This window comes from Nothobranchius furzeri, chromosome 7 (genome assembly GCF_043380555.1).
Source record: "Nothobranchius furzeri strain GRZ-AD chromosome 7, NfurGRZ-RIMD1, whole genome shotgun sequence".
Classification (NCBI taxonomy): domain Eukaryota; kingdom Metazoa; phylum Chordata; class Actinopteri; order Cyprinodontiformes; family Nothobranchiidae; genus Nothobranchius; species Nothobranchius furzeri.
The window spans coordinates 54,586,826-54,601,817 of record NC_091747.1 but is presented as its reverse complement, the minus strand read 5'-3'; the positions used below and the strand labels follow the sequence as shown (position 1 = coordinate 54,601,817).

General features: G+C 41.1%; 1 protein-coding gene across 4 annotated transcripts in view; it reads left to right on the top strand.

Moving 5' to 3' along the window:
• myripb (myosin VIIA and Rab interacting protein b) overlaps nucleotides 1-14,992 on the top strand; it is a 213,259-nt gene that overhangs the window by 160,634 nt on the left and 37,633 nt on the right. The window lies entirely within an intron of this gene.

Below are 14,992 nucleotides of genomic sequence, written 5' to 3'. Positions count from 1 at the left end.
GAGGGTAATGCAATCACTTACGTTTGCCAGCTTTCTCTCTGGCTGCTTTCCTTCAATCGAATTGTGCTCAAGAGACTAAAGAATGTGGCTCAAGGTAACCGCGACCCTGCAATCTCTCCAGCTGGAACGCCGTGCATTTTAAATCCACAGACGGCGCACACAGACACAATACACAGCCCGATGTGCTGCTTTGTTGCTTGCTATTTGAGCCTTTATCTGAGAAAAGCTGTGGCCTTCTCAGGCAGTGCTGCAAATTATGTTCAGAAATTCAGAGAAAACAGACAAAGACTGTACTTTTTGTGCCTTGATTTTAAAGAAAGCTTGTTTTGAACCTAGTTCACTAGTTTTAGTTTTGATTTCTTATTTCTGCCGTGTACAAGGAAATGAAAGCCGGTTATAAATAATGTTATTTGCGCCTCTAGAGGATGCACAGAAAACGTTTTCCAAGCTGAGGACGTGCACTCTTAAATCTATACCATAAACCTAGAAGCTTTTTTATCTCAACAGAGCTCTGGATGTGTTCTTATCCAAACTTTTCTGAGCTCAAAGGGAAGAATATTGCTTATTCATAAACTGCTACGACCTTCAAATGCAGAGCTGATCCGTGACCTTTGATGAAACATCCTTTATGCTTCTCTGGCGTGCGCTTCAAAACATCAGCCGAGTTCAAACTCCTGTTTCCATCTTTACCCTTTTAAATTCCTTGTGAAGGTCAAATCGCATGGATTGCATAGAGTGGGAGTGGGAATAGAAAAGACCTTCTAAAAATAGACCGTGCCTTGACAATCAACACAACGACCTTTTGTCTTACTACACTCGTCTGTCTCGTTTTGTCTACGTTTCCAATTCTCCTCTGTCCTCATTTCTGCTCTCCATCACACGTTTCTTCGCTCCTGATCTGATGTGTTCTGCTCGGCTGGCTCTCCCTGCTCTCGAACAGGCTGTTAGGGTTTGACACCTCAGTACGTCGAGCTGTGGCAGCATCAGCTCGATGTTTCCTGGTTGTCCTTTTTGTGTCTTGCATGGAACGTCTGGGGCTGGAATCAAGTTAATGATTTCTAGCATCTTTCCACATAACGAAAATATCTCTAAAGTTACGCTCTTTGAATGACAACTACACCAATGCTAGGAATGTTTTTTGTGCTCTTGATGGGTCATGGGTTAATTTCTGAGTTAATTTCGGGTTTCAGTGGGGTAAAATGTTCACCTGACATGTGAAAAACACCCACTCCGATAGCTTTTACAATACCTTTATTTACAAAAAGTCAAAATTAGAGATGTTCAAAATAGACTTTTTTTAATTCAGTTGAGTTTATTAAAAATGTTTACAGAGTAAACATCAGTTGAACCTACTTATCAGTGCACTGAGCTCAGTTCATTATTAGTTAAAAGTTTGCAGATTTCATCAAGTCATTGACTTGTGTCAGTAACTTTACAGCAATCTCCATACTTTGCAACAAGCATGTAGCGACAGTGGAGAGGAAAACTCCCCTTAAAAGAGCATTTTAAATGTTCTTTGACATGGTAGAAAAACATCATCTAAGGTCAAAAAGTGTCTTTGGTTCTCTATCAAAGTACAGATAACTAGCAGGTATTTAAAAATACTAAATCAAGCGAAGTGGGCAGGCTTCCCTAAAAAACGTGCTTTCTTTTGGGCGTAATGAGAAAGTAGTAAAGTGGCTCTCACGTAATCGTTTTAGACCAATGTCGTGTGAACCTGCTTTCATCTCTGAAGAGCACAGGGTGCCCGTGGTTAATTAGCCTATCTTATTGTTCTCTGGCAAATGCCAAAAGTCCTGCGCGGTGTTGGGCTGTGCGCACAACCTCCACCTGTGGATGTCAGGCTCATACCACCCTCATGGTGTCTGCTTCTGACGATCTGAGCAGAAACGTGCACATTTGTGACCCGCTGGAGGTCATTTATCAGGGCTGTGACAGTGCTCCTCCTGTTCATTCTTGCACAAAGACGGAGGTAGCGGTCCTGCTGCGGGCTTGTTGTCCTCTTACGGCCTGCTTCATGTCTCCTGATGTACTGGCCTGTCTCCTGGTAGCGCCTCCATGCTCTGGACACTGTGCTGAAGGACACTGCAAACCTTCTTGCCACAGCTGTGGCAATCCTGGATGAGCCGTGCTACCTTGGCCACTTGTAAATGGCGTGGTATGGGGGCCAAAATTAAGACTACTGCCCAGCAGCAGGAGGCTATATAAATTCTGAAGCAAACAACCGACCTGATTAATGATAATCTGGCGCCAGTAACTGAGAGGCTGGCGCTGCTTACTGAGAAATAGCACCTTCACCGGCGTTACTACTAGATACGCTAGGGACTAGCAGCCCTCGGCTGGTCATTGACTGGTTCAAACACTCCCTCTGCTGTCTATTAGCATGGATAGGCTAGCATAAGCCTGGATGGGCTGGTGTTAGCATTGGAGAGGCTGGCCACTAGCTGACTAGTGACTCTCTGAGACATGCTAATGCCAGCCTATCCATGCTAGGTCCGTCAAGGGGGTAGGAAATCCAGCTAGTGGCCAGCCTATGCACGCTAATGGCTAGCCACTCCAATGCTAACGCCAGCCTATCCATGCTAATGGTCCGTCGAGGAGGTATGAAATACAGCTAGTGGCCAGCCTAGGCACGCTAATGGCTAGCCTCTCCAATGCTAACACCAGCCTGTCCAGGCTAACGCTAGCCTATCCATGCTAATAGACAGCAGAGGGAGTGTTTGAACCAGTCAATGACCAGCCGAGGGCTGCTAGTCCCTAGTGTATCTAGTAATTATGCCGGTAAAGGTGCTATTCCTCAGTAAAGAGCACCAGCCTCTCAGTTACTGGCGCCAGCTTATCATTAATCAGATCAGTAGTTTGTTTCGGAATTTATATAGCCTCCGTCTGCTGGGCAGTAGTCTTAATTTTGGTACCCATACCGCGCCATAACTTGTATGGGTTGTAGACTCTCATGTCTCATGCTACCACTAGAGTGAAAGCACCAGCAGCATTCTAAAGTGACCCAAGCATCAGCCAGAAAGAAGAGGAACTGAGAAGTGAGGTCACTTGCAGAACCACTTCTTTAATGGGGATGTGCTGCTAATTGCCTATAATTTCCACCGGTTGTCTGGTCCATTTGCACAACAGCAGGTGAACTGACAACATCGTCAATCAGTGTTACTTAAGTGGGCAGTTGGATTTCACAAAAGTGGGACTGACTTGGAGTTACGTTGTGTTTTTTTTTAACAGTGCACACGAGCCACCAATCACATCTCCGACTGCATTGGTTTCCTCGATGCATGTCATTTTTATCACAATGACTGTTCGTTAGAGGTTTCAGGCTGTTTTCTGTCTTCAGATCTTAAAAGGTGCAGCTGTGCTCTCCCCTAATTGGTTTCTGATTAGCCGAGGCTGCATCAATCCACCTCATTGGATCTGAAATTTTCCATTTGGTAGGACGAAGTCAGACATTCATCATACCTGAGCTAAGGCTTCTGCTGGAGAGAACTCAAATGAAGTATTTCCTTTGTTATTCATCAGATACTTCCTCACAGGCCTCAAAGTTTCTTTACGAGTTTTCTGTAGTTCATGATATTTGTTTTATCTTAAAACATTTAGTTTCTTTATGCCAATAAATGTCTCATTCAGCAGCTAAACATACCTGTTCATAAACGTGGTTCCTTGAATGCTCAAGCAGTTGTGACCACTAATGGCTTTTGGCTCCTGAATGGTTCTTGGGGTATTTTAGAATAGTCCCAGCCCCGACAGAGACCGCTCCAGGAAACATATTTTAACTACAAACAAATGACTTCACACTAGATGTCAGAGTTCTGCTTTGGTTCAAACAGTCTCCAAACTGTTTAGCGTCCCAGACTGGGTGAATCCAGGCGGAAAGATGTGAGCTAATCTAGAAACTGGTTGTTTTAGAAGAGTTCTCACTCTGGCTGTGTTTATGTTAAACAATACAAAGGCACTGGCTGTCTGAAGTGGATTATTAAGCAGATTATGTGTTTAAATAAATAAATAAGTGATTTTCTAGTCCTTGGTGACCAGCTCATAGAGCAGCGTGTGATTATTATGCAGAAAACCTCCTAAAGCCACTCCCGCTCTAGTGTTACTCCACACTGGGTTTTCTTTTCGTGCTCCGTCTTGCTGCACATTGTCCTGGTATAACTCATTCACAGTCTTTTGTGCTGCATCATTCATCTGCTCCACAGTGGATGATGAAGGCCTGAAGAGAGTTGGGTGATAAAGAACAGGACAGACATTAGGAATACAGAGCGAGGGGAGAGGGAATGAAGATGACAGCTTTGGGGTCTTTAGAGGAAGAGCTATGGGAGGTGGAGATGGCAGAATGAATTGTCTGAGCGCCGCCTGGAGCTGCACTATTCTTAAATTTAGACTTTTTAAGGACACAGCTAAGCGAACGCGGTAAAATACACGACCTGAACCCGCAGCAGATGACCGCGTTAAACGTTTCAGCGGACCAGACGCTAAATGTTATCTGTGTTGGTTTAAACTGCTTTGGAACATATTCCTCAGTCAGTGTTTTGGCCATTTAATGACCCACCGCTCCACATAGGAGATGCAGCCAATATGTGAGAGAGAAACAGATGCTTTGTGCATATGCTCAGATACTGACAGCCTTTTTTTACACGCCTGTCTTTGAAATGAAAATAGGATGAGGGGAATAACAAACAAAAGGTCACAATTAGTAGGAGAAGAAAAAAATGCAAATAAAACCCTCTAGCCATCCTCCTAAATGGTAAACTCTTTTTATTCTTTCTCTTTGTCGATATTAGCGTCAATCAGAAATGCTCCGACAGTAAATCAATATTCCTGCTGCTTCCTGAAAAGGTCATGCACTTGTCTGCTGTGAGAGATGTTTTCCTGCCTCCTGCAGGCCACACACAGTTTAAAATCACGCTGACAGGTCGCTCAGGATGCACTCAGATTCACCAAAAGTCTTGGTTGTCCTTTATCTGTCAATCTAATCTGATAAAAGGGATAATTGAGAATGTTTTCAGTGCTGTGGTGCAACAGAGGCGGCACACCTCATCTGAGATCAGCTGATATGACTTAGCAGAGAAACATGACTGAATTTCAGGATAACGACTGAGCTCAGTGAAAGAACCACATGAAGGCATCAACGCTTGCGAGGCGGGTGTTGATCCAGATGTGGTAAATAAGTCCAAGTGGTACACGTTTTTGTTCCATTCAAAGTGTGAGAAAAACTAACCGTCAGAGCAGCCTAGTGGGTCAATGGTTGTGACAGTGTGCAATCTGGCTGCAGCTGAGAAATGCAAGTGTTTTACATCATGTTTCGTCTTTAAGATGCGACATCAAACACCTTTTTAGTGCAAAGTGGTGTGTCTCTTACCCCCTTATCAACCCATTCATGGTTATGGGATTTCATCTGGTTGTGGTTAGCTTCGTTTCTTTCCTGTTATACAAGATCTTTACACTCCGTGTATTTTCAGTTATTTGTTCGTGTTTTTAGTTTTGGTTTTTAGACTTCCTGGTTAGTCGTGAGCTCACAATGTTAAAAGTTGAAGTTGTTGTTTCTCCACATCTCAAACCCTAGCTTCTCCCAGCACTGATAGTAATAGTCATCTGTTTTCTCTGTTGTCCCTCTGTGTTTTTTACTTTACCATTTAGTTTGTTTAGTTGGTTGGTTTTTGGGTAGGTTGGTTCATGGATTTGTTATTTGTGGATTATTTGGTTGATGGTTACATTGGTGTTTGGTTGGCTTGCTGCTCGATTGTTTGACTGGTTGGTTGATTGCTAGGTTTATTGGTTGGTTGGATGTTGAATGGGTTATTTGTTAGGGATGCAAGAAAATATCAGCAATATATCATGATATTTTTCCTGTGATATTATTTCGATATTCAAAAGCCATTTATCGAATTTTTTGAAGATTTACATGCTGACATTTGTGTATTTTCTTTTCTTTTGGTGTAATTCAATCGCCGACCGCTAGTTGACACCAGTGTGCATTGGGTTTTGTTTCCACCACTGAAATGTAAATCCTTCTATTAGGGCCCGACCGATATATCGGCCGGCCGATATTATTGGCCAATATTGGGGTCATTAACAGTATCGGCTATCGGCCAAAAAGGCGGCCGATATGGCCGATATTGCGCTACCTATCCAGCAGATGGCGCCAGCTTTATGAACTCATGTTGTGTGGCTCCACTCCTTTGAACTTTGAACACAAATTATTGTTTTGGAACTTTTTTTATTTATTCTTATTTATGTTTCTTATGTGCAATTATTTCCTGTCCAGGGTGAATGAGTTCACCAAGTTAACTTCCACAGAGTGTTACTTTGTTACAAAGCACAAGTATTACATTTTATTTATTGCTGCATTTTTATTATTTTAATATTCTTCTTGGGATCTTCTGTCCCTAAACTTGTGTGTGTTGTTAGATTCCCCAGAGCTAGCTAAGTCAGAAACAACATTTTGTAATCAGTTGTTTCAGCATAAAGCAATGGAAGGGAAGGCTTGCATTCACCCACATAAGAAAACACTACAATGTATGTGAATTCACTTACATTGTTTAATGCTAAACTAAGAAAACCAACTGCTGCCAGATCCTATTGGGCTGGTTATAAAATGCTTTTTCTGACTTGTCTAACTCTGGGGAATCTTAACAAGACCCAACTTTACTGAGTGGTGGAATATTCCTTTACGGTAAGTTAAAATGTATTTGTGGAAACCACAGTTTATAAGAAAAAACTAGAATGTTAGATTTATGCTGTGACTGAGTTTGTGTGTTCTGTTGTTTTTAAGATCTGCTAAATAAATCTTATTTGCATTACTTGGAAACCCTAGTGAGTTACTGAGACAGTTCTTTGGTGTGTAATAGAGGAATAAGTTTGCATCAAAAAGGCAGAGAATGAAGGGTTTAAGCTTAAGAAAATTTCTATTTCTTTTTTTTTGTGAGGGAGATTTTTCAGCCATTATATCGGCTATCAGCCTTTGTTAAAAGTTTTTTATCGGTATCGGTCCCAAAAAAAGCATATCGGCCAGGCCCTACCCTCTATTATGGCTCAGATACCGCATGTTAAACATGTTACGTATCAGTTTGGACTGTTTATAGAATTTAGCTACAATGAATTCAGTCTAAAAAATTGCTAATATCATCTGGATGAATGTATTGCAATATACCGTGATATATCGTATTGTCTCCCCTGTATCGTGATCCGTATCGTAGTGCCAGAATTTCATCAATACACATCCCTACTATTTGTTGATAATTTGGTTTATGGTGTATTGGGTTCGGTTGGATTGGTTGGTTGATTGGTCTATGGTTTGTTGATTAGTTGGTAGATTGGTAAGTTGAGTTTTTATTTTTTTTATTTTATTTTTTATTTTTTTGTGTGGACTGTTGAGTTGGGCTGAGCCAGGTTGGGTTGTTTTGGTTTGTTGGTTGGCTGGTTGGCGGGTTTGTTGGTCAGTCAGTTGGTAGATTGGTCAGTTGAGTTTTGATGGATTGATTATGTGTGGACTGTTGAGTTGGGCTGGGTTGGTTATTTGGTTTCTTGGGTGTACATATTTTATTATAAATGGATGGAATTAGGGACTCGACACACGGGAGGCGACAAATGACCGCGATCAGCGAAATTCGTCGCTGTCGCTTTTATTACCTGACACACGGGAGGCGATCCGCAGCAGCGGCCAGTGGCAAAGCCGTCTACGCGTTCTGCTCCATGGCGAAATCGAAACTTCCGGTGTTTTGTTTGGCTGTGTCAGGTTGGAGGGAATTAAGGCTATTTAAGCGGTTCAGAGTTAAAAGAGTGGTAGATGTGATGTTTCACAAGGTGCTGCTAGAGTTATGTGAAACCTTACTTTTGATTTTACTATATAAAACATAATTATAATCAACTTCTCCTTCATGTTTGCTCGGAGATGTACGGAGCATCCTGTCCGCTCATTGGTCAGTGAATGAAACCTCTGTTGATTGGTCCTCGTCTGAGCGACAGCAACGAAAAGTTAAAAATATTTCAACTTTCTGGGATTGTGTCGCTGGGTCGCCTGTGCACGACACGTGCACGAGCGCAAAATTCCACACGCACGTTTTTTGCGTTTCGCTTAGTAGGAGGGAGACCCGCGATTATCGCTTTGTCGCGCATGTCTCATTGAAAATGAATGGAGGAGAGGCGATGTCGCCTCCCGTGTGTCGAGCCCATTAGAATGGGTTGGGATGGTTGGTTGGTTTGTCAATACATAACAAATACTTGGAATTTAGTTCCTGCCTGTATTTTGGGGTCATATTCTAACCACATTTAGCATTCAGATCTAATCACATACTGAAATAAAGATATAAGCCCATGAGGCAGGCTGTGGCTAAAAACCCTACCAAAGGACGTCGTTACTTCTAAAAGCACGATGGATTGACCAGAAGTTAAGAAAGTATCTCACCGGCATTCACAAAGGAATTTCAAAGATGTCTCAAAACATTTCTGATGGTTTAACATTTTTATTGAGTACCCGTGACTCAAACTGAATATTTACCTATTTTCCTGCAATTTTGTATTTAATGAGTTGCCAATGATTGCAGCCCAAAGAGATTCTGGCATTAATAGACTCCAAGCACTGCTAAGTGTACTGAGTTGCGTGTTAGCTCAACCATTGCCATAATTAGTGATGTGCAGACTGCATGTTCTCCGCTTTTACCTAAACTCAAAGATCAGAACTAGAATGGTGAATAAATTGTAGAATCTAGCTTCGCTGCAATACAAAAGTGGTATTGGAGAAAGATGCTCAGATTTCGTCACCATTATGATTTTTCACTTTTCCTTGGTTCAAAAAAAAAAAGAAACAAAAAAAAAAAACTCCAGACCAAACCATCTTTAGTAACCCATAAAACCTTTCACTCGTTTAGACCCCACAACTCGGGAGTTTTAACCTTCCAAAAACCACTTTCATCTAACCCTGCAGCTGCAAGCCATCTTCTCTTATTTTCTTCTATTATCAAGATTAGTCATTCACACTGGAGAACTTTCATGGCTAAATTTGGTTTGTTTGATGTTCTTTATAGTTGTTTTACTGCCTTTTTCTCCTCTTCACCCCCCACCCCCCACCCCACCCCCACCCCCCTACAGCAACCTCAACAGGAGCTGAACCAATTCATTAGAAGCCTCAGAAAGTCAATTATGATAATATTTTCATTTGCTACAGGGCTTAGAAAGTCAGCAAATCAGCAAACTTTGTGTTGGACGATTTTGCGTACTTCTATACATTTTTCAGCCCACATTTAAATTTGCAAATTGGTCCTCTGAAGTACAAAGGGCAGAAAGAGCTTCAGATAAGAAGAAAGGGTGATGCCACACAGAGTTGAGTGAAGTGGTGATGGTTGAAGGATAAACCGAGCGTCGGGGGAGCATCCACAGGAATCCCTCTTACTTATTCATGCAGCGGCTGAGCATCAGGGAATCTCCCGGCCTCATTATGAAATGAGTATTTGCAGAAGCTCATAGAACAGTGGAGCTCTTGAGTGAAAGCCTCCGCTTATCCTCTCCTCTCCTCTCCTCGTCATCTCTTTTTTAGATCAGATCACTCAAGGGAAGCTATGTCAAGCTTCATTCACTACGATGCCTTTCCAACTGTCCTTAATCCCCTTCTCCCTTTTTCCTGAAAGGCAAGTCAGACTATAAAACTTTGCGTTAGTGGAGAGGAGGGAAGCAGATGCCTGAGCCGAAGTTTGAACTTACTTGTCAGATGTCTCTTTGCTGACATGAATGACACTTTGGGGAACTGAAGCGCAGCCGTACTGCAGAGATACTGAGCTTTTTATGAAGATGGATTTTGTTTTACTCGTGTTTAAGTAAAAATTAGGGGTGCGAATTTAATACATTAATTATGATTAATTCAGTAGAAATAAGTAATGTGTATAAATGTACCCATTTGAGCCTGAGCGTCCCACAAATTTGGCATCCAAACATTCTCCAAATGACTAAAACTGCAGTTAAATGAATCATGACAAATCCCTCTTCATGAAAAATAAAGGAGGAAAAAATATTAATTTTTACCATTATGTTTACTAGTTAGAGCACAGGCAGGTAGTAACTTTATCCAAATGAATTTTATTACAGCAGGAGGGACGAGTCTACACGCAGCATTCATCTTTTGACCCTCAGCAGAACTTCTCCTGAACTCTACACTACACCTCTATATATATTAGCACTGCTCTGCTGCCACCTAGTGTTCAGTCCAGCACTCAACATTACAATGTTCCATGCCCATTTACACTTTATCAATATCACAAATACTAATATTTACACATCCTGACAAAACCCTTTATAATGAGACAAAAGTAATCAGATCGCCTTTGCGGTTACAGAAATGTACTCATTAAAGTGTCAGAATATCATATGTGCCTCACGGGCATTATTTCTTAGTTAAAAAATTGCTTTGGCGCAACATGTCTTGAACAATTAAAATGCGATTAATCAAGATTAAAGGGGCATTATGGAAGTTTGACAGCCAAAACATGTATAGAAATAACAAATTTCATCTTCATACATTCTCCTGCAATGCCCTGGTCCTGTAGAATGAGCCCTGGCATTTTTACTGTGATTGCCTGTTTTTCTGTAAAATCACAGAAAAAGAGAGTTGCCCAGGTCGAGCAGGCTGCTTCATGCGCGTTCACGCTCAGGCATAGCCCGTAGCATTTGCTATCCGTAGATTTAGCAGCAGAGAGAGAGGTAGTGCTCCTAACGCCTAGTGACGAACCTAGCTACATTTCTGAGGACCCTTAGCTACTTTCTGTAGAACTTTCTTCTAGATATTTACTGCAAATTAGCAACAAAATAGCCATTTTCGCTTCGAACCGTTCTTTGGTTTGACGTTGTTTCAGCTGTCATCAAGGATATAAAAGTTGCAGATACTGTGAATGTTACTAGAGCGTAGCTCACCTTGTAAGGTGTCTGACTCCCCTGCAGAAGACCTGGGTTCAATTCTGGGTGTGAACATAGTTCATTTAGAGTTTCTTTTTTACATTAATGGGATATTTTTTTACAGTAAGATGCCCAAATTTTTGAGACTTGCCGAACGGCATTGAATTCACAGATAAAAAAGATGTGGGTTCAACTTTCATTTTGGAAAAATTTTTCAAGCAAGGGAAGGGAATGATCTGAGCATGCAGGAAGACTGACCCATCTTAAACCTTTGTAGGCTGTGCTGAAGAGAAAGGTACACCTTGGGGCGACGGTGGCACAGGAGTTAAGTACTCGCCCCGTAATCGGAAGGTTGCAGGTTTGAGTCCCGCTCAGTCCGTCGCTGTCGTTGTGTCCTTGGGCAAGACACTTAACCCATGTTGCCTGCTGGTGGTGATCGGAGGGACCACCACCAGCAAAAGGTATGATTTTATTTTCTATGTTTATCACTGCTATTGTTTTTCTGATGTTTTTATTGGTTAGAGGTATTTGCCCTTATCTTTATCATGTTGTACAGTGCTTTGTGATTTATATCTGAGAAAGGCGCTATATAAATAAACTTTTACTTACTTACTTACAGAACCAAATTATTTAATTAATTAGCTGCGCATTCTCCTGTCCTCTGTCCTCCAGGCCACACACACACACACACATGGGACTGTCTCAGCTGTTATTTTTGTTAAGGAGTGTGCACGTACAGCATGCGCGCCTCGTGCACGAGCCTACTCTTGAAGCTGCCGTTACGCTTTTGGCCTGAGGGGGCAATCGTGAGCATAAAAATTCAAAAGTCCGTAAAGTCCCTTTAAGGAATTATAATTAGATTTTTTTTTTATCGAATCCCACCCCTAAGTATTAATATAACTGGAAAAGGCTACAGACTATGTAATGTCAAATGTATGAATACATTAAGTTCTATAAAGAGCAAGCGGAGTTGTTTTAATTCACTTAGAGTCTGATGTGTAAAATAATCATATAGTTACATGTTTTCCAGTTATTTATTTATTGTGAATATATGGTATGGGTCGCTGAGATCTGCAGGTCACCCTGTGCATCCCAAAGATGTATTACAGACCTTGTGGGGAGGGCGCCATCTCATTCGCTGCCTCCTAACTCTGGAATACTCCCCCTCCATACGACAGGTTGGTTTAATTCGGTGCTGAGGGCTTATTTTTATCATTTAGCTTTTGGTCAGTGACCTAGTTTTACTATCTTTTAGACCGGTTGCCAGTCCTGTGTTGCTTTCCCTGCTCACATTTTTAACTTTTTTATGCTGTGTTATGTTTTATTCGTTGTTGTAGTCATTCCACTATTGTTGTGAATCTTTTAACCTGATTCTGTCTCACTCTGTTGGCTATTGTATCCAGTTTTTTATCATGGAGTTTCCCTGTTCCTTAAGCTGTCACACTGTTTTTAAATGGGCTTTATAAACAAATATGGTATAGTAGACGATATACACCAAAATAATCCTGTTAATTTAATCTGAATCTGAGTTTTAGTAAATATAATAAAGAAAAACAGTATCTGCTTCTGTACAGCAGGAAAAGCGATTGAAATATGATGCAGCGGTCTCATTTCCTTCTGGATCATTCAGTTCAAAGGTCACCCTGTGGTGCAGCAGCTCACTTCAGAGCGGAGGTGAAACCTGTTTGTTTTTCTACCTCCTACGATGTCTCCTCTGTGCCGAGCTGCTCATCCAGAGTCTTCAGGCCTCTGCCAGCTTGCCCACAACTATTAACGTGACAGGGTAGACTCGTGGCATGAAATTAAGGAGCCGAGGCCCATTGAGCAGCCCAGCTGATAGAGGCGGAGGATAATAAATCCAAAAGAGGAAAAAGTGGAGGGATGCTGAGAAGGACGGAGAAGGGGATGAATGTGGCAGCTCATTCAGCCTCAGGGACGCACAGGATCCCTTTATTAGCATGGCTATTTTCCTCCCACAGCCTGTCTGCTCGTTGGGCAGAAGTATCAATATACACACACACATATACACACACACACGCACGCTCCATCACTGATTTATTACCATCAGAGGATAATTAACATATTAATAATTCATATCAGCTGATTTATTGTTTCATTTCTCATGCTCAAAATATCCAGATACAAAAAAACTTGTTAATGCAAGATCATAAAAAAAATTCACCCTTTTTTTGATTCTGTGCTTCGGTTTCACCAACAGCAGCTGAGAAATGGGAGCTAAGGAGACGAGGAGATTTAGCACAAGGTTGGCAGAGTTTCATGCAATCCAGTGCAACACTTGTGCGGAAAAAGATCATTTTTCATAACCCCCCTTCATTTAAAATTATTTCTTATGTAACAACAATGTGATTTGTGCCAGAAACCACTGCAGCATCACGTCTGACAACCACAACGTGCACCAAGGTCAAATATAGCAATGAAAAGCATCCACCCATGGTTTACTTTACACTACAGCTGTAAGAAATGATCAATACACTAAAATATCACAAGATTTTGTGTTATGATACTGAATTGATGTTTAAAAGCAGTGTGTTGATTTTTATTTTTTCGAATAGGCATGCAATTCAACCTCCGACTGCTAGGTGGCAGCAGTTTTTACCACCTTCATTCTGACAGAACAACGAGATCTGACGGTAACACTGAATCTTGGAAGCATCTGACCTGAGTTTCCCAAATAAATTCAATCTTAAAAATCAAAAATATGGTCTGGCTTTCAGTATCGTAACAAATCATCTCCCATGTATTTTGAAATATATCGTATTGCCCGATTTTTGCCAATACACACCCCTAATTAAAGGTGTGGAACACTGAAAACACATTTTTAATGATTATTTCTGACTATAATCAACCACTCTGAGGTTTTCATGCAGGCTGGATATGAAAACAGTCTCCTACACCTATGTTCTGCATTGGCCTCTAATAGAAAATAAACAGTGAAACTCTAAGATTTCAAAATCTTGACAGATCTACATCACACTGTGAGTTAGCATTCATGGACTCACCCATCTTGACTAACGACAGGGAAGGATGTTACTGGTTTAGTTTCCAGGAAACAGCAGAGAATGTCCCGAATGTTAAAACGAGTGAACCACACCTGTAAAACTAAACAGCGGGTCTTAAAATGTGATTATATGTTTTTTTTCTTGTAATTCTATTATTAAACACTTCATCAATGCGCAGTGTCTAACAATTACAGCAGAGTAAATGCGGATTGAACTCTTAATATAAATGAAAAGTCGTGCATTTTGTGGAGGAATTCATATTACTGGAGTTTTACAGTCAAATAATTTTATGTTAAAATTAATGCATTTATCTTGGTTTAGAAAATTGTATAATACAGTCTCACACAAAGTATTATTTCAGAGAGAGTTCAGTTTCATTTCAGATTTCAGATTTATTGGCCAAGTAAAAGTACATTTACAAGGAATTTGTCTTCGGTATATGTTCGCTCTCTAAAACGTACAACAACCACAATAAATGAGAATAAAAATACCTAAAAACACATAAGAACATGTATACCCACACACATGTTCATTTACACACACACACACACACACACACACACACACACACACACACACACACACACACACACACACACACACACACACACACACACACACACATCCATAAGCATACTGAAGCATTTGTGGTCTAAAATTAGAATATGTGATCAAATTAACGGTCCCGGGGGTTTTTGAGTATACGTCCAAAAAGCCACATCTGTTGGCGATCCTGAAGGAACACAAACTCTGAATGAGTCTATCATCACATTAAACTGTAGCTAAAAATCCTTCAAGGTGAAGGTATACTGTTGTATAACACTTGTTGTTTTTTAAACAATCCGTCCCTCTGAGTGTCACATGCAGGCTAAACGTAAAAACAGTCTTCTACCCCTTTTCGTGCATTAGCCCCCGAAAGAAAACAAACAGGAAACGCTCGGGTCAGATAAGCCACACAAATCTACACTGGAAATTAGCTTTCTCCCACCCGTCGTGGCTCACAACCGTGGAAGGCTGTGTTGATTTTTGCAGCCATTAGAGAGCACAGCACACCTCAGCTAGTAGAAGCTAACCGTTAGCATTAGCAA